This window comes from Marmota monax, unplaced genomic scaffold, assembly GCF_021218885.2.
Source record: "Marmota monax isolate L192 unplaced genomic scaffold, Marmota_monax_Labrador192_F-V1.1 WCK01_AAM20220418_F8-fsc00020, whole genome shotgun sequence".
Classification (NCBI taxonomy): Eukaryota; Metazoa; Chordata; class Mammalia; order Rodentia; family Sciuridae; genus Marmota; species Marmota monax.
This window is the reverse complement of record NW_026692912.1, coordinates 3,336,954-3,363,130: the sequence shown is the minus strand read 5'-3', so window position 1 is coordinate 3,363,130 and position 26,177 is coordinate 3,336,954.

Below are 26,177 nucleotides of genomic sequence, written 5' to 3'. Positions count from 1 at the left end.
TCCCACGCTCCCTCTGCTATCTCTCCCCGCCCCCCTGACATTAAACATTTGGCAACTTCAAGCTAGTTGTTCTATCAAATGTCCCACACCCTGAATGTCTTTGAGCATTTTCACTTGGTGTCATTTTCTATAAATTGGAAACCGTGTCTAAAGTCTTAATTAGATTCAGGTCAAACATTTTTGGCAAGAATACACCGTAGATAATATTATCAATTTTGTATTTCATCACACCAGAGACATAAAACATCAATTCTACTATTAGCGACATTATTTTTTTAAGGGAGAGAGAGAGAGAGAGAGAATTTTAATATTTATTTTTTAGTTTTTGGCGGACACAACATCTTTGTTTGTATGTGGTGCTGAGGATCGAACCCGGGCCGCATGCATGCCAGGCGAGCGCGCTACCGCTTGAGCCACATCTCCAGCCCCTAGTGACATTAATTTTGATAAACTAGTTTGTTGGTTCAATATCAGATGAGATTAAAGTTGAATATAGAGAAGTAAGAATTCCTACATATCCTTTATCTATATTCTCCATATGTTGTGTTGGTATTTTGAAATATTTGCCTGATTATTGTTTCATATTCTCCCTCTCTCTCTGTTTCTCTCTCTCTTTACACACACACACACACACACACACACGTAATTTTAGTTTTGTTTTTTTAACCATTTGAAATAAGTTACAGACACCGTGTCCCTTTATCCCTAGGTACTTCAGCATATATTTCTTAAGTACAAGGACAGGTCTTTCATATCACTGCTGAATACTTTTCACAATCAGACAATTAGCATTGATACACTACCATTATCTAATCCTCAAGTGATATGATTCCAGTAACTGTCCTACTAATGTCCACTGGAGCAAAGGGATGTGATTTTATGGACTAGGATCCAATCTCGAGTCACACACTGGATTTAGTTGTATGTCTCTTTAGACTTCAATCCAAAGCAGATCTACAATATTTATCTTTTTAGCACAGCCTTACATGTTTGAAGGGTTTTGTCAGCTGTCATGTAGAATGCCCCCAACTGTTCCTTCGTGATCAGACACAGGTCACACATTTTTTCAGCAATACCACTGGAGAAGTTGCCATGCCAGTCTCAGTGCCTCCTATCAGGAGGCAGATCATATCTACTTTTTCATGGCACTGGAGATGCTACCTTGGATCTCGTGGTTAAAGTGGGTTCTCCAGGCTTTCTCTAGTATAAAATCATTCTTCTCTTTTTAATTAATCAGTGACCTTTGGGAAAATACGTTTGAGACATATAAATGTCCTGCTTCAAAGTGTCACACACTAGTCGGAGCATCCACTGATGATTTTTGCACAAAATAATTATGACTGAGGTGGCTGCTAACTTGGGATTTTTCTACTCTGTTTTTCCTTTTAGAGTCTGATTTTTATTTTTCACTTTGTGTAAAAGAACTTTTCTGTTTTTATTGGAATGTGAAAATACCTCAAATGTTATTTTTCCAAGAAATAAACTTTTGGAGTGATTTTAACACCTTCTCTCACTATGGTGAGATTATTGAAGGCAGGCATTTTTGTTTCATTCCCTGGTGGATTCCCAAGGGGCCAGAATATACAGTAGGTGCTCATTAAATGTTTAAAAATGTTTCTTGTAAGAAAGTAGAGGCTTAAGGAGATAAAACAAATTGAGAAAAAGGTAGAGCTGAGATTCAAACCACATTGTCCCTCCCTCATCTCACCACATTATACAACAGGTGGGTCACGTTTGTTTTCCACAAGTTTCATGAGTTTGAAGAAGACATTACTACATTGTTTTTCTTTAAGTGATATTTTGATGCTTATAGACTATTCCAGGAATAAAAATTAATGACACAGAATTAGTGGTAGAGCTGTATGACCAACCCTATTCAATAATGTCAATTAAAACTGAAAGCAAGATTGTCGTCTGTAATCCATGGGTGGATTATCCCTATTGTACCTCGTGATGTTAGCAGAAGCTGCGAGACAGGAGGCTTCTGCCTGGCAGGACACTTTTATTCCTAATACAGACGTTTTGAAGTGGGTGACATGGTTCCTAAGCACCAGACATGACTTCTTATTGAAACAAGCTCAGGAGCACAACACATTCTTGATTTCTTTCTCAGTGCAGTTGATGCCTGACTGTGACTTGAAACAAAAGAAACAAGATCTGAAGAAACTGGGAGAATCCTCTGGGCGCGTCTACAGCAATTACCAGTGAGCTCTGAATTCAGTTGGTTTCAGCTTAAGCAATGCAACCTCGGAGGGAAGTCCTCCTCGCATGCAGGTCAGATGGTATTAGGAGGGGAGCGACTCCACAGTCTGTCTTCTCCAGGGACCAGGTTCTAGGGCAGGAAACTCAGTAGCTGATTGATAAATGGCTCTCAGGTAGACCTGACAGCCTCTCTGCTTCTCTATCACCATGGGTCTTAACAGGATTGAACATTAGATTTGGGAACACAGGAAAATCTTTAAATTCAGAATATTTAAGTCATAATGAAATATTTAGGAGTGGTATCATTTAAAAATTGGTTACATTTATACATTTTTATACTCTTGCCATAGAACAATAATTGGCCAAATTGAAGCCATCTTTACTGCTATTTAAATATAAAAACATGAAAAATCAAGTCACAGAATTCATTGTGAATAAATTAATTTTCCAGGCCACTGAAGTTTCTCTCTTTGAGTGACATAACATTTATGATTTTAAACATTTTTTCTTTTGGTACCGGGGATTGAACCCAGGGGCACTTGACCAGTGAGCCCCATGCCCAGCCCTTTCCTTTTTTTATTTTGAGACAGGGTTTCACTAACATTTTTCGGGCCTTGTTAAGTTGCCAAGACTTGCTTTGAACTTGCGATCCTCCTGCCTCCTCCAAGCCACTGGGATTACAGGCTTGCACCACTGTGCCCAGTTTGAACTTTTTTTGATGGAAAAGTTTTTCTGAACTTTGCCATATTACATTGTTTAAGAGATATACAAAATAATTCAGGCTTGCAATATTAGAACATAAAAATTTATTAGTCTTTTTTTTAACACAGGCAAATTCAAAGTTTGCTCTCTCAGCCCCTGTTAATTAAGATCTATGCTGTGAAAATACATGGGCTTCCACATCCAGCTGTAGTTATCTTCCTTAACAAATGGTTGCTTGCTGTGGCAGGCTTTTGTGATAGAACCTGGGGCTGCGTGAAAGAGACACATCAAGCATGGGATTTGTATGAGCAGAACTTTTTAGTTGGAAATGAGAGAGAGAAAATCTCATTCAATTGGCTCAAGTAAAAATGGGATCTATTTACTCCCACAATACCAGCAGTAATTATGGCATCAGACAGGATTGGAGGCAGGGTCTCTTCTCATTCTCTCCTATCTGCCTCCCTCTGGGTGGACTGCAGTCTCAGCCTCTCTCTCACTGTGGCAAAATGCTCCTCACTTGCATCCGCGAAATTCTAAATCTTAAGAAATGAATCCCCCTTTCTACAAACAGTTTGAAGAAAAAGTCATGGAGCTGGTTTCCATTGGCTTATGTCTGGTCACTAGATATTTTGGTACCAATCCTCTGCATAATGCCCCAGTCAGTTATGATGACCTAGGTCACATTCCCTGTCCTGCAAATGGGCTTTGATTCAGCTTTCTCTAAACCACAGGGTGAGAGAGCATAGGAGGAGCTGTCCTCCCAAAGGCAACCAGCTGCCCCAAAGCAAGAGGAGCAGTTGAGGAGTGGCCAAGGAACATGAGATGTCCATATCAGGTTGAGCCCCAGTGAGAACACAAAGGGCCCTGCCTCATAGTTTACCAAGCACATTCCGTGGGGGATGTGGGAGGGATTGCTAGTTCCATTTTACAGATGAATGGCTTGTCTGGGGGCACACAGAGGTCCCACCCTGCCTGCAGCAGTCCAGTTAAGCCATGTTGACATGTCCTTTGTCCCTCCTTGTCTGAGGAGCGGCAGTGCTGTTTAGAGCAAGGCTCTGCTTTGCTTCTATTTTGGTAACAAGACATTTGCAATCTTTGGTCTCCTTGTTGATCCTGAACTTCTGGTTTCAGTTTTGGAACGACCACAATACTTTACCGAGGAGTTTTTACTGGAATATCGAAGATGGAAGAAATCTTCATTCGTGTTGGGTTTTATTGTTCCTGCAAGGATTAAGAGCAACGAAAACAGTCTTTGCTAAATTAAGGAAATATGATGAATACCACAGAGCCATTAAAAGTGGGAGCAGAAGGAATCCTGAAGAATCACTCAGCTTTTCCACTCCCATTCCACAGATGAGGAGACTGAGGACCACACAGGGGAAGGAGGTGACCCAGTTGCCCAGACCTAGTTAGAACCAGAACTTTGCATAGACTCTTTTGATTCCTAGCTGGTGTGATTTCTCCCTCTAGTGTACTGCCTTTCTTACCAGATGATTCTAATGTTGAAAAAAAAATAGTGTCTATTTATAGGGCTATGTGATTTAGTCTATTTAAAAATTGCTTGTATACCCAGTGAAAATAAAAATAAAACAAAGTAAAATGAAAGAAAAACAATGTGAAATATTTTGGCTGCCAAATCTAGGACCACCCTGTTGCTTATCCAACCCCCAGATGGTACCCCAGCAGCCTCCAGAGGCAGTGTGGCTAGCAACCCCTTACCCACCAGGCTTTCTAGCTATTTCTCTCTCATTTTAGGAGATTCAGATTTGGCAAAACAAAACACAGAATTCTCAGGTCTATTTCAAGTTTGATAAACAACAAATCATTTATGTCCTTAGCAATATTTGGGAAATACTTATACTAAAAACGATTGGCCATTCATCTAAAATTCAATTGGAACTGGCTGTCTGATGCTTTATCTGGCTGCCTACTTTGGAGACCTGCAAGAAGAACTCGCCTTTGTGGAGAAAAGGGTGCAGTTGATAAATGTTGGTTGAGTAATGAGTTGAATCTCAGAGAAAGAAAAGATGGACTGGCTCAGGAAGACTTTGCCCTGGCCTCTCCTGGAATTTAAGCTTTGAGGAAGAAGAATTCAAATGGCTACAGGACCCAGAAGAAGGGTGAAGTCGTGATCTTCTCCAATGTGGTGTAGGACACCTCCTCCAGTGGCCTACACTGACTCAGGGAATGAGCATCCACTCACTCTGCGGTGGCAGGGAGAGGACGGGTCTTCCCTTGCTCTGCTTTGCTGATTGACTCCTAGGGCACCTGCTGTCTATAGAAGTCTGGTAAATGCATCTGCCATCTGCTCACCCACAAGCTTTCCCTTATCTTCTTGCAAATGACAGTCAACCCACTTATGTGGTTCTGCAGCCTATTACTTGATTTAAACACTCCTCTGATTAAGAAAATCCCCCAGAATTAGGGACTCAGAACAAAGAAGAAAAAAATTAGTTGAAGAAACTGACGTTGAGTAATGACATCTATGTGGCAGATGGCTATGCTCACTGCTTTGAAGTTCCCCCTAGGCTTCTTTTCTTTCTTCCTTCTTCCATCCCTCTCTCCTCCTCTTTTTTTTTCTTTATCCACTTCCATTTTTCTCCTTTTCCTTTGGCAAACATTCAAATGTGTTCCTGCAAAGTGCATTTTTGTATGAATGCATTTTAAACTTACATGAATGCTATTATTTTATACACCTCATTCTCTTTGAATTAGCAATTTAAAATATTTTAAGATACATTTATACTGTTATGCCTACATTGATGAGGCAATTGCTTAGTCACTTCTCACTGCTTAAATTTTTTTTTGTCTTTACCCACAAGATACTTCTTAAAGGCCAGATCTGTCTTAATTATGTTTGAATCTACAAAGTCAAGTTTAGAGGTTGGCACTTAAAAAGTCTTTAAGTAATCTGTGAAATACACATTTAAGTAATCATTGAAATACAATGTGAACAGTAGTCCTCAACACAAGTTTTTGTTGATTGGGAAGGAATGAGATGTTAAGGCAGGAAGCATTCTATTATTACAGATATACAGGTTTGCGTAGGAAGATTCTATGTTGTCAGACTCTTTGATGATCATAGGCTTTTTATCAGTTTATTATAGATATACATAATATTAGTGCTCATCTTGACAAAATTATACAAGCATGGAATATAATTTCCTCCAATTTGGTCCTCAATACTTTCCCTTTCCTTTCCCTCCTCCCTCCCCATTACTTTTCCTGTACTCTACTAATCTCTTTTCTATTTGTTTAAAGTTTTTAAAATTTATTGCACTATAGATATACATAATAGCATAGGGATGCAGCCACATCAATGTTTATAGCAGCGAAATTCACAATAGCCAAGCTACGGGAACCAAGCTAGGTATTCAATAGACAAATGGATAAAGAAAATGTGGTGATTGTAAATAATGCACTTTTACTCAGCCATAAAGAAGAGCAGAATTATGCCAGTTGCTGGTCAGTAGATGGAACTGGAGAGCATCATGTTAAGTGAAATAAGGTGGACTCAGAAAGTCAAGGGTTGAATACTTTCTCTCATTAACTTTTTTAACTTCGGCTTAATACCAGTGTGTTGTGTTCACAACTGTGGTCACCTTGGGACTTTTAAGGATAGCTAGAAAGGTTTTAACACAGTTCTACCTAAAGTACAGATTTAGGAAAACAAAAAGTAATACACTCAGTGCATAAATTCCGACTTAACTCATAACTGAGGTGGAATTAAACTTTAAAGGAAAGCAGTTGATAGCATGCTTAAGTCCTAGCTATGCTTGTGAAATCCAAGTCAAGTCAACTTCAGGAAATTCCACCTTGGTTTCCTTGAAGCAGAGGACATGAATGCATTGTTTGACACTGGCCCTGGAAGTGAGAGACTGGCCACCATGGATCTGAGTAAAATACCATGTTTGTTTTTGAAATCTGAGGAGAAAAACGAAAGCAATACTGGTAGAGTCATCTTGGTCCCTGATTTTCATCTGCTGCTTTTGGAGGGAGCACGCACATCTGTCTGGGAGCCCGATGGAGCATCCCCCAACATTGGCATATTATCACAGGAGCTACAAACTGGGGATGGAAAACCAAATTGCAATGGGACTGAACCCTGGCTTGGTGGGACATCTCAGACAGGGCTCTGGAAGCTCGTCACTCTCCCATCAACCCCTGTGGGATCCAGGGAGAGAGGGAGTGCTCAGAAGACACTTGGCTTTAGCTTTGGGATTCGAGGGGTGTCTCTGGCTATAGAGGTGGCCATCCAGCAGTCAGTATGAAGGGACATCACAGCAAGCACATCCATGGATTTCTGGACCATCAGAAAGGAGCTGTCTTATAAAAAGAGTATTATTTTCAGTCCTTAATTTTACAATATTATGTAGTCATGGTGATCAGAGGCTTTGAAGCTGGACCGCATTGGTTTGCAGATCAGTCTTGGTTTGCAGATCACTTCTGCCATTTATCAGATGAAGGCACTTGGCCAGGTGACAAGTTTCATCATCTCTTGAGTAATCCCAATAAAAAGGCCAACCATATTTATTTACAGTAGAATTTCTTGGGGTTTTAACATGGTTAGTGTCCATTATAAATCTCCAAGAGACTGTTGGACTGGTGGAGGACTTTCTGAATACATTTTACCCTAGTGTCCTTTTTTTTTTTTTATTTGCCTCAGAACAGCTGGGGACTTTCTGGGAAATGCTCCATATGAGGATATTCTAGACTCTCATTTAAATCATGATTGAATAATAATTCTTGATGGATAGGTGGACTGAGAAAATAGCTCAGGCACTTTCTGGGTAATTTATATGTATATTTTTATACCTCAATACTATATGATAGGACTGTTTTTATTCCTACCTTGAAAATGAGAATACTGAGACACAGAAAGTCAAGTAAATAGCCTAAGATCTTATAGGGCTCTCAGCAGTCTAATCTGCTATGTAATACAGACCTTGAGGTTTTTACTTTTTTGGAGGGTGGGTACCGGGGATTGAACTCTGGGGCACGTGACCACTGAACCACATCCCCAGCCCTATTTTGTATTTTATTTAGAGACAGGGTCTCACTGAGTTGCTTAGTGCCTTGCTTTTGCTGAGGCTGGTTTTGAACTTGTGATCTTCTTGCCTCAGCCTCCTGAGCTGCTGGGATTACAGGCACGTGCCACCATGCCTGGCAAGCTTTTTACTTTTAATGACTGTATTTTCCAATTCTGCAAGTTCCCTTCGGTCCTTATAGTTTCTATTCTGGTCCTTACAGTTTCTATTCTTTTATTTCTAATAATTTAAAGAATTTATTTTGCCATCTCAGAGTTTGCTGTATAGTTCCTGGCTCTTGGAGTGCTTTTGCCACAGCTATGAGCCTTATACAAGGCTTATTTCCTTGTATAATTTAAAAATTTCTGATCTTATCTCCAGTATATAATTATTGTGCTGTTTGCTGTTATTAATCTCTAGGGCTGCAGATTTGCCAAACTGAACAAATAAAAATACAGGGTACTGAGTTAAATTGGAATTTCAGAAAACCAACAGATAATGTTTTAGTATGGCTCCAAATTACAATTTAAAAAATGTCATTGGACTGAAATTTAAATTTAAATGGCAAATCAAATTTTATCTGGCAACCCCATCTTGTGTAGTATTTGGTACTCTGGTTGATGGAAGTCTCTCTATGGAGTCTGAATAAGTTCATTTGAATTCACAAGGATCAGAACTATCTTTTTTAAAGTATATTTTTTGTTGTAGGTGGATCAATATCTTTATTTTATTTATGTGGTGCTGAGGATCAAACCCAGGGCCTCACACATGCGAGATGAGCACTCTATCGCTAAGCCTCAACCCCAGAAGAACATCTTTATATACATCCTTGGCTTGGAATTTCTACAAAATATAGACTTTGTATACAAAGATGCCATATGATGTGACTGACCTGCCAGGTTTTCCCTGGACTGTGAGGTTGCCTTTGATGGGGTATCTTCAGTGATCAAACTGGGAAAATTTGAGCAAATGGTGATGAGTTGGTCACCCTAGTGCTACACTCATATATAGTGTGGGCTTAGACTTGGAGTCTAACATACACAATGTCTTTTCTTCACTTTCCTTCCCTATTTTTTTTAAACTCCTGGGCAGACAGCAAAGTCCCTTGGTAAATCAGAGAATCATTGTTTAGGAGTTTTTAATTGTATCTTTTATGAAAAGAGAAATCTTTTGAAGGCCCAGAGTTAATGCAAGTGGCTGTCTGCCTGGCCATGCCTCCTGTCCCTGCTCCCATCTCTTGGCCCCCTGGGCTATTTCTGGGATGCCACTGAAACATGCCATTTTGCTATGAGTTTCCCTTTTGCTTCTAGCTCTTAGATGGTCTTTTTCAAACTTGGCTGTGTATATTTTTCTACGTGTTATGTTTATTACAGAATTCTTGTGCCTTTATAATCCTCCTTAGCTTATTACCATCCTGATAGAATCTTAAACATCTCTATTATAATTGGATTTTCTGTAGTAAACGTTTAAATTAAAGCCATATGGTGGAGGCTACCATGACATTGAAGCTCCTGGGCTGGTGGCGGTCAAAGCAAGCAGGTGTGACGTTTGAGCAGGTAACTTGATAAAAATGATCAAGAGCCTTAAAAATGTTTGCAGGCATTCATGGAAGAATCCCTTCTAAGGAAATAATCTAAAATGTAGGAAAAGTTTCAAACCTGAATACATTTTTCATAATATCACTTATGAAAAACAACAATTGGAAGAAACTTAGGAAACAGAGAACAGTATATTATAAATACTTTCATATCCTGAAATCTTGCGTAAAATTTCGCTTACAAATAATTTTACTGAGATGGAAAATTGTGTTTCATATTTCTACTGAGAATTTTATGTGCCCCAAATAATGCTGAACATATTCATTGGATCTCCACCATTCATAAATTAGATGTTACTTTTCTCCTCACTTTATAGACGACAAAACTGAGACTTAGTTTTCAGAGGGCCCCCCAGAGGGCCTGACTCCAAAGCTTATTCTTCAAACCACCAAGCTAAGACTTCACAACTGGACTTAAATGTTTAGAGTAGATATCAAAGTAAGTTAAATACATGCCAGTTGCCTCAGGGTGGTGAAATTGTGGAAGTTCTCATTTCTTCTTTATCCTATTCTATAGTTTCAACATTTTCTTTGGTAAGATATTGTTCTTAGAATAAGAAAATACATATTCAATTTTGAAAAGTATGTTGGTACTGTTCTTTTTCTTTCTAAAGAAGTTCCAACTAATTATAATGGTTTTCACTTTACATTTATTTGACATGAGTTAAAAAAAGAGGCAATATTTGAAAACATAATTCCCATCTGAAGCACCTTCATAACTTGAAGGATTTTTTAAAAATGGTCATGTTTATTGACATATAATTTCCACGTATTAAGATCTACCTTTTGTCACAGAGTTCTACTAGTTTGACAAACACATACAACTATAGAGCCACCACAAGACAAGAGATTTAGTAAAGTTTCATCATCCCCCCAAATTCTTTCATGTGCCTGATTACCACTGATTTGTTTCATGTTCCTATATTTTTTTTTCCTTTTCCAAAGTATCAAATAAATGGAATCACAAAAGATATTGGCTTTGAGTCTTTTGTTTTTTTTACTTGGCATAATGAATATGAAATTCATCCATGTTATTGTCTGGATCAGTATGGTTTTTTTTTTTCTGAGAAATGTTCTATTTTGTGAATGTGTTTATGCAACAGTTTTAGGACATTGGGTTGTTTATAGTTTTTTGAATGATTATAAATAAATCTACTATAAACATTTAGTCTCAGGTTTTTGTTTGTTTTTTAATTTTCATTGATGAATACTGAGGGAAGGGATTAATGAATTGTTTGACAATTGTGTGTTTAATTTTTATAAGAACCTGCCAAATTGTTATCCAGGGTGGTGGCTTACAAAATTTGCATTCCCAGAAATGATATATGAGGGTTCTGACTATTTCAAATTCACACCAGCACTTGGTATTGCTGAAGTGTTTTGTTTGTCTTTCTCTTTTGGGGGTGCTATGCAGTGGTACCTCATAGAATTGATCTTTGTTCTATTATGCTTCTCTTTTTCTGAGAGCTATGCAGTGGAACCTCACACTGATTTTACCTGTCATTTTGCTGATGAGATACAAGGCTCAATGTCTTTTCATGTTTTTGCCATTTTTATTTCTGCTTTGATGAAGGGTCTTCACATTTTTGCCTATTTTAAAAAATTGTATTGATTGTGTCATGTTATTGAATTTTAAAAATCTTCATATATTCTAAATAGAAGTGTTTAGTCACTCATGTAGTTTGTAAATATTTTCTCTTAGTACCTTACTTGTCTTCATTTTCCCAATGGTATCTTCTGAAGAACAGCAGTCTTTGACTTTGATGGAGACTGATTATTTCCTTTGTAGATTGTTTTGTTATTGTATGTAAGATATCTTTGCTTAACTAAATGTCACAAAGATTTAGTCCTGTTTTCTTATACAAGTTTTACTGGTTTAGGTTTTACTTTTGGATCTATGATGCATTTTGAGTTAATTTTTTACATGGGGCATAGTATGAACGATGGTTCAATTTTTGCCTGTGCGCATCCAACATTTCTAGTATCACTTATTGAAAAAAATTATTTATTGACAATGTACTTTCATGTTTGTTGAAAATCTATTTTTAGACTATTTGGTTTCAATGATCTGTGTGTCTGTTCTTTGGTCACTGCCACATGTCTTTGTCACTGTAATGTTATCATGATTCTTCAAATCAAATCATGGGAATCTATAATGTTTTTTGAAGTTGTTTTGACTATTTTAGTTCCTCTGTCTGTCCATGTAAATTTGAGAGTCACCTAGTTAATTTGATTATGTTGAATCTATACAACAATTTCAGTGGAACTCGTAACTATATAGTTTTCCAATATATGAAAGATTTCCATTCACTTAGCTCTTTTTTTGATATTTTGACCTGCATTTTTTCAATAGTCAGATCTCACACATATCTTTTTATATTTATATTTACTTTTTTACCATGTTTTCTGGTGCTACTTTAATTTTTTTTTCAATTTTAATTGTGCCTTACTAACATGTAGAGATAGAATTGATCTTTGTTCTATTATGCTTGTCTCCTTTAACCTAATTGTACTAATTATTCCTAGTTGCTTTTAAAAATATCCTTGTTTTCTACATAGACAATCATGCTGTCTGTGAAGATAGTTTTTTTCTCTTTCTTTACTAGTTGTATACATTTTGTTTCTTTTTCTTTTGTTATTGTAATGGTTAGGAACTCTAATATATAATGCTACATAGGAGTGGAGAAAATGGACTTAAATTACAACAGCTTAAAGAAAATGATGTTAGAGGAAAAATTCATGTGCCATGGGTGTGTGCATTACAATGACCAAATCATCCTGATTTTCTGAGGACTTTCCCAGTTTATCAATGAAAACCATCTGTACAGGGCACTCTCTCTGTCCTAGGCAAATCTAGAGAGTTGTTCATCCTAGTGTGTGCTCTGTGTAGTAGTGTGTGCTTGTTTTTGTGTTTGTAGTGTTTTTTTTTGTGTGTGTGTGTGTGTGTAAAGTGGTGCTAAATATGAGAATAGGAAGTAAAATGTTTAATGTTTTCTCATACTCACATTTAAATTACATTGTCACTCGTTATTTATTAATGCTTTCATTGATTTTGAGAAATAAGTATGTAAGAAGTCTTTATCATTTAGTTTAAATAGAAACACGTAATTACAATGAAATAGAAATAAATATTATCCATGAGTTAACCTTCTAAAATAGGCACCATGAAAGTCAGAAGTGCTGAAGATTCAGAAAAAAAAAATCTCATCTTTGACTATTCTTTATACTTTGTAAATAAGCAAGATCTTCTTTTTCCAATCTTTGTGTTTTCTGAGTAAGTAGCCACAAGAAGAAAGTTCATAGTTACATACAGCTTATGCCAAGAAAAAAAAAGGAAAATAGTCTTTTAAATATTTCTAATTTAGAATTTTTGCAAATGTATCATATAGGCCTGTGAATAAAATTCATAATTACTTGTCCTAATTTATGCATAAAAACAAAAGAAAACTTAAAAGAATGAGTTTTGGCACAGTCTCACATAGTAATCCTTAAGATGCTCATGAAAACCATACTCAAAGTATCATCTGAGTCATTTAGGCTTTGAATATGATTTGTGGAGTGTAGTTAAAATAAATCTGAGAACTAAAAGCTCTTAGTTATGTTGACTGCAAATATTATCATAGTAATTGCTCTTTTTGTTTTTCTTGTCTCTGCATGAATCATGGGCACTCCTGCAAGTATCCAAGGAGAGCAGACGCACATGGGGCCCAACAAGAGTCATTTATTCCACCCAGTTTCTCTGAGTCTGAAAACCAAACTCTGAAGAATTTTCTAGCTTCTCTAACAGGTCATCACACCACTTTTTCTTCACACCATGTAGCCAGTGATCCCCGTCACTGGTCTCTTTCCATTCCATGGGATCCATGTCACAGTGTCTTTCTGGCTCTCATTTGACGGTCATGCCCATATTAAACATGGCAGTCAGGTTGTGATTACTATTTCTCAACAACCCAGATATATCTCAAGTGGCATCTGCGGTTGTGGTTGGTGTGGAGAAATGAACTTGGGAGTTGTCTAGATATCCCTGTTATCTGGCAATATTCAGCTTCACACTGGAGCTGCAGAGCTGTGATTCAATGAGCACTGGCTAGGAGCCAGGTGTTCCTCAAACTGGACCACATCACCTCAGAATCTGTAGGACCTTAAAAGGAATCTTTATCCCCCTCACAGCCAGCCCTCCCCTGCCTCCCTTCTACTTAATCTGAAATACACAGAGAAAGTGGAGTAGCCCACTCATTTAGCTTTTACTGGGAAATTTAAAGTACAGGACACTGAATTCGTTTCATTTTTGAAGTATGACTTCCCTCTTCCACATTGGCTCTTACTCTTTTATTCTCTGTCTCAGTTAATGATCCAAACAAACTATAACACCACTTTTGATTTTCTCTTCCCATCGCCTCCTCAAATGGCCATTCTCTGTCCATCCTGCCTTGACTTCGTCCCCTCAGCCTGACCCCTCCTTTCAGTCACCCACTTCCACCATAGTTCAGGATTTATCTTTTCTCTTTGATCAAAACAATTGCCACGTAATCAATCCCTGATGTATTAATTTCTTAGAACCGCCCAAACCAATCACCGGAGTCAAGGTGACTTCAAACAATAAGGTCTTTCTTTTTCTTTCCAGTTCAGGAGGAGGCCAGAGGTCTCAAAGTCCTTGAGAACATTTTAAGCTCCCAGTTGGAAATTTAAGAGTCAATATGCCTTTATTGATTCATAAATTTAATAAACACTTGTTAAGCACATATCTCAGGTCTGTCACTGTCCTAGGGCCTGAGGCTAGGAAAGCCAATAATAACTCTGAGAAACGTGTGCTCTCGTCATTCAGAATTTCTAGTCTAATAGACGAAAATGCTTGATCAAAATAGAAGGCATGAAAGTGCTGTAAGTGAACACCAAGTGCCATCAGAATTTGGGGTCGATGGTATATATGAGACTTCTCTTCTTTACATGGGAGAAGGTGGCCGCTGAGGTTATCTCGTCCTTCATAAGGTTTAAAATGGGTGCTCTCTGCTGGGAGGCATGCTGGAGCCTTACCCTTCTACCTTGGAACCCCAGTGCTCTCACCGAGGACATCCAAGGTCACCATAGTTACCTGCTTCAGGCAGGCAGAAGGGAGCAAGAGAACAGAGGGTTGATTACATGGGACAGCCTTTGCTGGGTCAGATCTGGAGGCGGAACTCATCATTTCCATTCACATTCCAGAATCCCATCTCATGGTCAAACCTAAATGCAGGAAAGGTGAAAAAGTCATCTCACCACGTGCTCAGAATGAAGAAGAAACGGGCATGGAGAGCAATTAGCCAATCTCTGTTGCAACACATGAAGAATTCAGCATGGTCTGTGGTGTGCTGTGAGAGTAAATAATTGTAGAAAAGCCAGTCTCTTGCCAACTAGGTCATCAGCAAACTGCTACAGCAGAGCATCCACGTGGAACAGGAAAACAAGAAAGAAAAAAAAAGAGAGAGAGAGGTTTACTCACAAGCCAGCATCAATCTTAGAGGGATAATTAACTTTGTGTGCTGATTCTTAGCAAGTGCATTTTCAGAATTGCAGCAAAAAACAGTTATTTTTGTTTTTGTGAAAGTATTATATGAGTAAGTCATTCTATTAATATCAATTGGGCACTGCTCCTTTGACATCTCATAGACACTTCAAACTCTGAATGCCGAAGATTGATCTCACTATCCTTTCCTTCTATTTTTCCCTTATGCGTATGATTTTTCATTTTATTGATCAAAATAAGAGTAAGAAAATCCTAGCTATAGATTTTCAGATGTTTTATGGAATTATAAGGTATATAGGGAAAATGTGGTCTGTGTTCCAGATATAATTACCATCTCTCGGCTTCTCTGGACATTCTCCTCACTTCTAAGAGCATAGACTTGCTTGTATTTGTATTTCATATAAATGGACTCCCACGGTCACCAGGCATGTACTCTTCGGTGTCTGAATGCCTTCATGTAACATTAGTCTTGTGAGATTTACCCATATCATTTTGTGTAGCCGCAGATCATTGATTTTCACTGTGAGAATGTGTTGTATCATGTATCCATTGTATACCGATGGACACTTTATAGAGTAATTCTGCTATAGAAACCCTAGTATAGACCTTTTGGTGAACACATGTGGATATTTCTTTGGGGGGGGACATGTGTAGGAGTGAGATACTGGTCATAAAGCATTAGGTAGTATTTTTTGTATTTAGGACAAATTACATACAATTTTATGTAACCCTTTTCTTTATTTGAATCATCTGAACCCCCCAAACCTACTGCTCCTGATAGGAGCAAGACTTTTGCCCATCTGCTTTGCACAGGAGAACCTAGCTTCCCCCCAATCTCTTTGGTATGGAGTGACAGGGTGCAGATGAACCTGAAGAAGAGTTTCCTCTCACCAATCAGGAAGCAGCTCAAGAGGAGAAGGTTCTATGATCTAGCTGGTGGGGACTGGCCCTAATAACCCCTTTCAAAGAACTGAAAGTCTTTTAAGAGTCCATTTGTAAGTTGTATTATCTACAGAAATAAAATCTGGGCGTCCTTCCCTCAGACACCTGTGGAAGCACCAGTAGCTAAGGAGTCGAAGGGGCAGGGAGGGGGCTCAGCAGGACGGGGTGCTGGGCAGATGGAATTGCTCCCCCCTGCTCCTGCTGCCCATCCAGAGATCTGGTCACCCACCCCGGGGGCTGGGGTGGGTCTGCGCCTCACTTCCCTTTCAGGTCCAGTCAGTCACGGGTTTCATCTACTCTGCTGTTGCTGTCACTCAATCCACTTTCTCTCCCCCTCCCCCCCCCCGCCGCCGTGGTTTAGTCCCTTCCTCTGTCCCTTCCTCTGCATCAGCAATGTCTTCACTGTGCTTTCTCCTCTGTTCCTCACCCCTACCCTGATCCCACCTTCCATCCATCACTTGCCATCTGCTGGCAACGGGGGAGGGGGTCATTCAAAAATGGAATCTCCCGCAACCCTCCTTCTTTCCGACTTAAGCAAAATACAAGATACCAGGTGGCTTGCCACCAACCTCTGATTCCTCAGAGTCCAGATGGGGTCCTTCTTCTGAGCTCCAGTAGAACTTGTGCTTCCTCAATGACAATGTACGATAGTCAGTTGGCTGTCTCTTTCCTAGTCATTCTCAATCTTGTCTCCACATTCAGCTTCATCCCAGGGATTATAATTAAATTAGTTAGCAATGGGGGGGGGGCATCAATACTTTTTTAAAGCTGTAGGTGATTTTGTTGTGCATCCGGGTTGAGAAACCTTGCCCCAGACTCTAAGTTCCTCTGCTCTGGAGCCCTTTCTTAACGAGCTTTATATACTTGGTGTGTTTCCTCAGGGGCGGGCTCAGAGTGGGTTCTTTAGGTCCTCATTCAATATTTGTTGAGTAAATGAGTATAGATCATAAAAGGGGAAGTTTGTTGGGGCACATTGGGAGGCTTAAGAAGAGGAGGGTTATTCTACTCCCTGGTTGCGACCAAGCATCTTTCCTTGAGCGCACATTCCTGCAGACTTTTGCCAAGTTGAAGATGTTGGAACAATGCCAATCCCCTATCCAGAAGATGTTTAATCTTGAGATGTTTCATTTGTACATTTCGACCTCACAGGCCCATCAATCACAAATGTTCTATGCATGAGTGACTCTGTGGAAAGAGTGGGAGTTTCTTAGCTCTGCAGCTTATGGTGTAATGCAATAATTAATAGAATAGAGTTTATTTAAGTGGGAGGGCAGGGGATTGTGGCTCTTAAAGTTTCCTTTTTATGTCTCTTCTCTAATCTTTTGGAGTTGCATTTAGTAGAAAACATTCCTTTTATTCAAAGAAAAGCTATGAAAGCAGCTTATATCCCCCCACCCTAGGTACACTACAAATTAGAAAAAAAATAAATCCATAATATTAACTGTACTCAAAGTGAAGGCTTTGTTCCAAACTCACCTGTCTCCATGATATCTGTAAGACATACACCCTGTTATGATGTAAACAGCAAATATGGCAACTCTTTTTGAATTCGGGGGAAGCTAAAAAATAGGTGTATATTTTCAACAGATATTGCATGTATTTTAGTCTCTTCTATTAATGCCTGAGTGGTAGATATATTCTATTTTCCATTTAGAATTGTGTTATGTTTAATGGTTTAATGACTAGAGGAAAAGGCTGAACCAAATCTATGAAAAAAGGACTTAAAGTCAAATGCAGATCGTCCAATGGACATTTTCTCCTAATTCTTGTCTTTCTGTTGGGTTTGAAGCTTTCAATGCATCTGGGGTCTAAGGCAAAGAAGAATGGTGCACAAAACCAAAAGTTCTTCAGGATTCAAGTTGTCACTTTTAAAAAAGAAAAAGGTGGACAGATATTTGAACTCTTTTTGAAACTAAATATTCCTTTCTTTGAAATGCTGTCCACGAAATGGGGCAGTGACAGATGGGTGTGGTTCCTGAGTCCTGCAGATTCTGGGACAGGACTGTGTTTTAATCCCTGTCACCAGTAGCTGAGGATGGGGTCCTGTGCCTTATTCCTGCATATTTTGTGATATTTTGTCTATCCACTTCTTGCCTTGACCCCTCTACTAATCCTTTATGTGGCTTCCAGAACATTCCTCAACATTCAATACTTCCTTAAGTTTAAAGCCATTAAGACACATTAACTTCCCACAGAGTAATTTTTCAACCTCTTCTCTGGCATTCAGAATCCCCCAACATTGGATCCCAATATTTCTCTCCCACCTCTCACAGGAATTCAGTCTGTTAGCCTGACCTCATAGGAGAGGAAAGTGAGGCCTGAGAATTGAGGTCACGTCAAGCGGTGAAAGTGAGGTTCAGCCATCTGACTCCTGGACAAGTGTTCTTTCCACCACAGCACACTGTCTTCACACTTAACCTCTGCTGTTCTACCTACAAAGTGGGGTTCCTGCTAGCAATTTACTTCTCTGAGGGAAGTAAGGGAGGCTCAGAGGGAGGCTTATCAGAGGGAAGGCTGGTAAGCCTCCACCACAGTCTCCACAGCTTCATCTCCTGGTATTCATGCCCCATATAGTTCCAGTCAGAATTTCTGGACCTGTCATGTCACTTTCAAGTGACGTGCTCTGTGGGAGGTTCAGCCTCTGTGCATTGAGACCACATGGCAAGGCACTAAGGCATCTCCCTTAGAGTTGCACATGAGCCATCTCAGCCATCTCAGAAGTGGTCCTCCAGCTCCAGTCTCATTTCTGCCGACTGAAGCATGGACAACATCCTGCTGCAAAGTTGTGAGCCAGAACCATCCAGCCACGATGCTGCTGAATGCCCAGCCACTGAAACTGTGCATTCACCAATATCTGCTATTTTAAGCCACTGAATTTTGGGGGCAATTGATGATGAAGCAACAGATAACACATTTTGAGGACATTTTCAACATTTAAGTCTGGGATTTTATGAGAAAATGATGATTCATCTTCTCAAACACAGAGGAATCTATATCTATCCTGTAATTGTAATTGAATAAATGGTGCTCACTGGCTCATCTGCTGAGTGTTTCATTGCAGTGATTATAGCTAATTTATCAACTTATCCCCATTTAAGTAGAGAGGAATTCAGAAATATAAATGCAAGTTTTACGTCTCTGAACATAAGGAAGATTGCTTCTTTTTATTCCCACTGCACCCAGTGGGACTGATGTCTATGTGCTCCATCCCTTGAGTTCTCTTTTCTGTCCCCTCCTCCCCACCCCACCGTCAAAGGCTCTTGTCACCTCTTCAGCTCCTGGCTGAGCTACACCACTCAACATGGTTCCCTCTTGTTTACATTCACATTGCTGCCATTCCTTTTCCAAATACATATCCGGCAATATCATTGCCCTAACATGCCCCCACTATGGTTTGAATGTCCCCTCCAGACCTCATGTGGAAATAGCATTGCCGTTGGCACAGTATTAAGAGGCAGGAACTTTAAGAGGTGATTAGGTCACCTGCTCTCATGATGGATGGAGGCTATATGGAGAGACTTGAGCTTGTTATAAAAGTAGGTTTGGCCCACTTTCCCTCTCTCCATCTCACACATGCTTGCCTGCCCTTCCGCCATGTTGGGATGCAGAAAGAAGGCCCTGACCAGCTACCAGCACCATGCTCATGGACTTCCCAGCCTTCAGAACTGTGAACAATAAATAAATTTATTTATTTTACCATTTACCCAGTCAGTCTGTCATGTTGTTATAGCAGCAAAAATAAACTGAGACACTCTTATTATCCCCTACTCCTCAGCCAGTTGTACAGGCCCACCAGAGCTGACTACTGAGGTTCCCAGCTCTCCTTTTGCTGGCCCTAGGTTCCAGCCTCACAGTTACCTAGACCACTAGGTCACTAGCTTACTCTAGTGCATTACCTGGATTATGCTAGTTCCAACACCCCTTCTTGTCCTTGCCTGCTAACTCGTCTACCTGCACTGTCCCTCTTTCTAAGTGATATTTCCTTCCTTGAACAGCTTCTCATCTTCAAGGCCCAACCTTGGTGCCCCCAAAGTTGTCCACTTTATCTCCTGGGCTTTGTCTCCTTTTGTTAAAGCATTTTTACTCACCAAGTGAGAATGCTATGTTCACAAGTCCCCCCTCCCCACACCAGGCAGGGAATTCCTAAATGATAGTCATAGTTTTATTATTCACCTAACTGTCCCCAGGAGTTAGGGCCTGGTAAACACTTTGAAAAGGAAGAATGGATGGATAAAATTAAAAATAGTTTTGTTTTCCCAGGAATATAAAAATTATAATTAATAATTACTTGTAAAAAATACCTGCCTAGGAAAAATTACCCAAGATTAAAGAACTTAGAAAATAGAATAATACATTGAGAGATTCTTTCCCTTGCACCATGTATGTGGTGTCTGTTTTGAACACCAATTCTGCAATTCTTCAAATATCAACTGAGTGCCCAGCAATTTAGCTCAATTCTGACACTGTTCACCTGGAGTTTGTGCCAGGTCTCCTAAACTAAGAGCATAGATCCACAAGTGTGCCCCCATTTCAGATACCAGCTGTGAGTAGGTGCCCACACTACCCATATTTCTGTCTGGTGGCTACCAAATTTGGGATTCCCATGACCCTTCTAAGGTTTGATCATTTGCTTCAGCAACTCACACAAGATAGGAAATCTTTTTCCTTACTATCACTGTCTACAATAAAGGATCCAGCTCAAGAATAGCCAAACAACTCAGGAACCCAGAGTTGCTATGCCCCTTCCAGGCCCATCAGCCTCCCAGCACCAGAAGCTCCCAACCAGACCACTGAGCCACATCCCCAGCCCTATTTTGTATTTTATTTAGAGACAAGATCTCACTGAGTTGCTTAGCACCTCACTTCTGCTGAGAGAGAGGGAGAGAGAATTTTAATATTTGTTTTTTAGTATTCGGCGGACACAACATCTTCGTTTGTATGTGGCGCTGAGGATCAAACCCGGGCCGCACGCATGCCAGGCGAGGGCACTACCGCTTGAGCCACATCCCCAGCCCTGGCTTTGAATTCTTGATCCTCCTGCCTCAGCTTCTGGAGCTGCTGGGATTATAGGCATGAAACACTGCACTTGGCCTGTTTAGGGATTCTTATGGAGATTCACTGGTTGGTGATGACTGGTTAAATAATTGGTGGCTGTACTCAATTTCCATAGATTCTCCCTTCCTGGGAAGTCAGCGGGTGAGGCTGAAGCTCCAACCCCCAATGACCACCAAAAGTCACTTCATCAGCATAAACTCCTGACTGGTCTAAAAGGGCTCATTAGAAATAAAAAAGATACTCTTATCAATCTTATGCTCATAAAATTTCTAAGGCTTTAGAGGCTGTGCCTGGTAGTGGGACAAAGGCCAACTGTATATTTCCCATTATGCTGCTACACATGGAGAGTCTAATTTAGGGGTGTATGATATTAATGCCACTTTTTGCATGTTGGTTTTCTATTTAGAGAGCAGTTTCCCGTATTTCTTCCTGTTTGTTCCTCACTAAATTCTATTGGTTACATGTGGAGCAGCATTAATCTAGGGGTGTATCAGTTGCACCACAATTCAGATAACTCACTAGGTTGTCATAGTTGTGAGTTTTTAAAAAGTTCACTGCATTCATAAGAGCCACATATGTAAACAACCAAAGTGTCCACTGATGGATAAATGTTAATGCAGGGCGTATTTACATATACAACCGAATATGATTCATCCTTAAAAACAAGGAAACCCTCTCATTTGCAATGACATGGAAGAATCATTATGTTAAGTAAAGTCAGTCAGACACAGAAAGATTAATACTATCTGACTTCACCCATATATGGAATCTAACAAAGTCAAACTCATAGAAACAGAGAATAGAATAGTGGTCACCAGGATGGGGGATGTTGATCAAAGGGTATTCACTTTCAATGACAAGATGAATAAGTTGCTGGGTGAAGTGGCAAACGCCTCTAATCCCAGCAGCTCAGGAGGCTGAGGCAGGAGGATCTTGAGTTAAAAGCCAGACTCGGCACAAGGAAGGTTCTAAGCAACTCAATGAAACCCTGTTTCTAAATAAAATTCAAAATAGGGCTGGGGATGTGGCTCAGTGGTTGAGTGCCCCAGATTTCAATCCCTGATACCAAAAAAAAAAAAAAAAAAAAAAAAAGATGAAGATGAATAAGTTCTGGAGACTTAAAGTAAAGCATTGTGGCTATAGTTAACACTAATGTATACTTGAAATTTGCTGAAAGAGTAATTCTTAAGTATTTTCACCCCCTAAAAGGGCAATAGATAAGTTAATAGCTTGATTGTCATAATCATTTTACAATGTACACATATACCAAAATGTCACATAGTTGTCCTTGAATATATAAAATATCAAGTATATAATTCAATAAAATTTTAAAAAGATATTGTTTACAAAATATTGAAAGGAATTTTTGACTCAATGCTAAGAAAAACAATTATTAAAAATGAGCAAAGGTTCTGAACAAATATTTCACAAAAAGAAATACATGAATGACAAGCTTATGAAAAATGTTCAACATTATTAGCCATTATAAAATGTTAATTAAGGCCACAATGTGATAGCACTCTGCCTATTAAATAAAAAAAAAGGCTAACAATATTCAGTTTGAGCCAGAATACATTGGAGCTGGAACTCTCATACATTGCTGGTTGGAATGTGAAATTAAGGGTTTTAACTACTTTGGGGGAAAAAAAGTGTACCCCAAACAGCTGAGGTTCATACACACCCCATTCATAATAAGAAATGGCATTTGTTTAGAAGGAAAGAAGGATAGAGATAAAGTAATGAAGTGCGAAGTTGAATGGGATTTGCTGAGCCAAATTTACAATGCAGAATCCCTCCCTCCACAACTGGCGCTGGGAGTGGAGGGGTGTGGGAGAGCCAGAGCTGGCATGAGCAGACAAAGGAGTGGCAAGCTGCTGCGGAGCCTTCTCCAGGGGCTCATCCTGCGCTTCTGATGAATGGTTTGGTTCAAAAGCCAAAAAATGTTCTCACCTTCATCTAACAAATCCCAGTTTGGGGCATGCATTTTAAGGAAATGACTCTATGTTAATGTTACTTATTGCAACTTTTTTGAAATAACACAATATTAGAAACAAATCAAGTGCCCAAACTACTAGATGATTGATGACATAAGTTACAGTATTTAGTGAACAATGCAGCCAGAAAAATTATGGATTTTGTACCCCCCAAAATGATAAGAAAATGAAAACTAAGTGTCAACATGGAAAATATTTGCAAGCAAGAGTTAAGCTAAATACAAGATTGTAAAAAATTATGTGTTCAGTGATTCAATTATGTAATTTAAAGATAGGAATGGGCTATAGTAAACTAGTTTTGATGCAGTATTAAGGGTAGAAATGACTTTTTTTTTCTCTTGAAAATTTTCTTATTGTTAACAGCATAAAGGGTTGAAAGAACACAAGTTTGCTGTTTTACTGGGTGCAGTTGCTGTGTCCTAACTGTTCATAAGGAGAAGAATGAAAGCTGTAAATAAACATTTATTCACCTAAAAATATTATATGAATAAAATTAATTTTTTTCTTCTTGCTCTTAAGATGTCCTATGAAAATAACTAGAGAATATTTGTGCAAAATTCAAAACTATAGGTGGGTGTGACTCAAGGTAATGCAGCATTCTTGGCCTTCTGGAGAACACTGGGGATGTAGCTCACAGAGCCAGGCAGTCCCAGGGCAGAGGTGCCCAGCCGAGCCTCTGTGAGAAACAGTTTTTCACTTCTGTGTTAACATGATGTTGTCAAAGAAGACAGATGATTCCCAATAGGAGCCCAAATCCACAGTCACTTGCCAGGTACTTCAAACTATGTGCTGTCATTGTAATGGAACCCCCTGCCCAGGGCAGTCTATGTGGAAGACTGACAGCAAATTGAGCCAGGACTCAGATATTTAATGATAGAAAAAGAGCTGTCCCAGCTATATCTGGGGACCTGGCTAGTTACCTAATATTTTAAATACATTGCATATAAAAAATGTTTCTGTATCACAATTAAAAAAAATGTTTCCAGGCTTATTTTCATTGACCTTGTGGCTGCTGTAAGACTGGAAGACGCCACACCACACGACACAGATCACCAAAGAGGTTCCACTTTATTACTAAAGGCTGTGTGTTTATATAGGTCTAAGGAGAGGTCGCAGGGCTGAGGTAGATAACAGGTCGCCCGTTTATTGGCAAGTTCTTCCATATGTCAGTTCCGGAGCCCAAGAAGTTAATTCTAATTGGGGCTAAGGCTTCCCACCAGCAGGGTTTGAACATTGGCGCTGGCGGGAACGTTTCGTGCCAGTGAAAGAAACAAAGAGGAGAAAGAGGGTCGTTAGACGCCATGCTGGGGTTTTTCTCTGGGGGTGCTGCTGCTGTTATATGTTTACCCAACATTCCTCCCTTTTTGTTTTCTTAGGAACTGGGGCATCGTTGGTCAGATCTGGCTGCTTCTGGCTGTGCGGGGGCGGCGTAGGGCCTAGAAGGGGAAGTGGAGGAATATTGGGGGGGTGGTGGCAGGTCTGGGGATATCATGGCAACCAGAAATAAAACCCAGTGGCTATAGACAGCTACTTCCATAGGGGTGAAGTCTATGAAAGTTCCCTGAAACCACAAGTCATCGATGGCATCGAACCAGTCCTGGATGGAGGAGATTGTTGGTATCAGCCACTGGTCCTGTAACAGAGACTCTAGGAAATATTGGAAGTGTTGCCTTGACATGGCGTCACCAGCACCTGAAGAAGATCAGAGCAAACAAAAGCAGGATGAAGATAAAAAATTAAAGCAAATGTCAGTTTTGGGCTGAAGTTCCATGTCGGGGGACTGACAGAGAAGAGGCCAAGGGCCATGAGGAGGCTTAAAAGGACATAAAGGCTCAAGAATCCAGGATGGCAGATTAAGAGGTTCTCCGGGCTCGTTGTCTCCCACTGTCCGATGTCCGTTGCATTCCATCGTGCCTGGTAGTGAGCTTCAGCAATGAGTGAGCTGTTCTCTTGAAGATGTTGGGGGCTCATCGGTCATCAGAGGCTGCTAGTACCTAAGCAGAGGCTGGTTGAAAGTTTGGTTAGAGATCTTCCGTAATTGGCCCTGTAGGAAGCAAAGCAGACAGGGCAGGAACAGACACATCAGGAAAAGAAGACATATGGGCCCTAAAAGAGGCAACAGCCATGATTGGAAGTGGGCTAAAAAGAAGGTGGCAAATGGGTTTTGGTTTGGTGGATTTTTCAAAGAGGTAGCCAAGTCGGTGCACTTGACTACATTAGTTTCCACAAGCCTGATTCGTTGATGTAGTAACAGCATTCTTCCCCCAAGAAAAGACAGGTTCCACCTTTTTCGGCTGTGAGTAAGTCTATAGCTCGTCGATTTTGAAGAGTAACTTGAGCCAAGGATGTGACCTGCCTTTGTAAAGATGCTAGAGATTCTGCTGTAGAAGTGAGCGCTTGTTCAAGTTTAGAACTTAAGTCCTGTACAGCCCATAAGGAGTGTCCTAGAGCTCCACCAGAAATTCCTGCTCCCGCCACAGATACAGCCAGTGAGAGACCCACCAGTATTGGAAGGGAAGCAGCCCGCTTATTCCTCGCTGGGGGAGACAAGAGGGCCTGCACTTCAGCTGGGGTATAGAGAGTCAATTGTGGGACAAGCATCCCAGTATACATGGGGTAGAGGTGTTGGTGAATAAGATAGTGATGAGAGAACCATTACACCAGAAGAATGAGCCAGGTGGTGCATAGAGGGTGAAGTTAAAGGTGATGTTAGAGTGGCAAAACTTTGACTGGGAGACACCCAAGCCCAGGAGGCAGCGCCGGGGAATCACAGTATGGTTAGACTCCTTGAGCTCCCATAATGGAGCGTCGGGTGAAAGGGTTCGGAGAGAACGGCGGGCAGATGGAGTGAAGAAATTTGAGAGGTCAGAAGCCTAGAAGTTCAAGGGAACCACTGCAAGCAAAGGTTGAGTCAGAGAGGCGCATAAGTAGCAATCAGTTGGTGTGATGGCGGGGAGGGTTAGATTTAAGAAGGTTACAGTTTCAGTAAGTAGTCGTAGCCATGAATACTGGCTCACATGGATCCTGTATGGAGTCTAACAACTGCTGTTTGGAATGCTTTATGTCAGTAGAGATTATAGCTACTGAGGGCTGGGAGGGTTGAAGCTCTCAGGAGATGGAGATGGAGCCACAGGGGGTGGGAGAGGATATGTCAC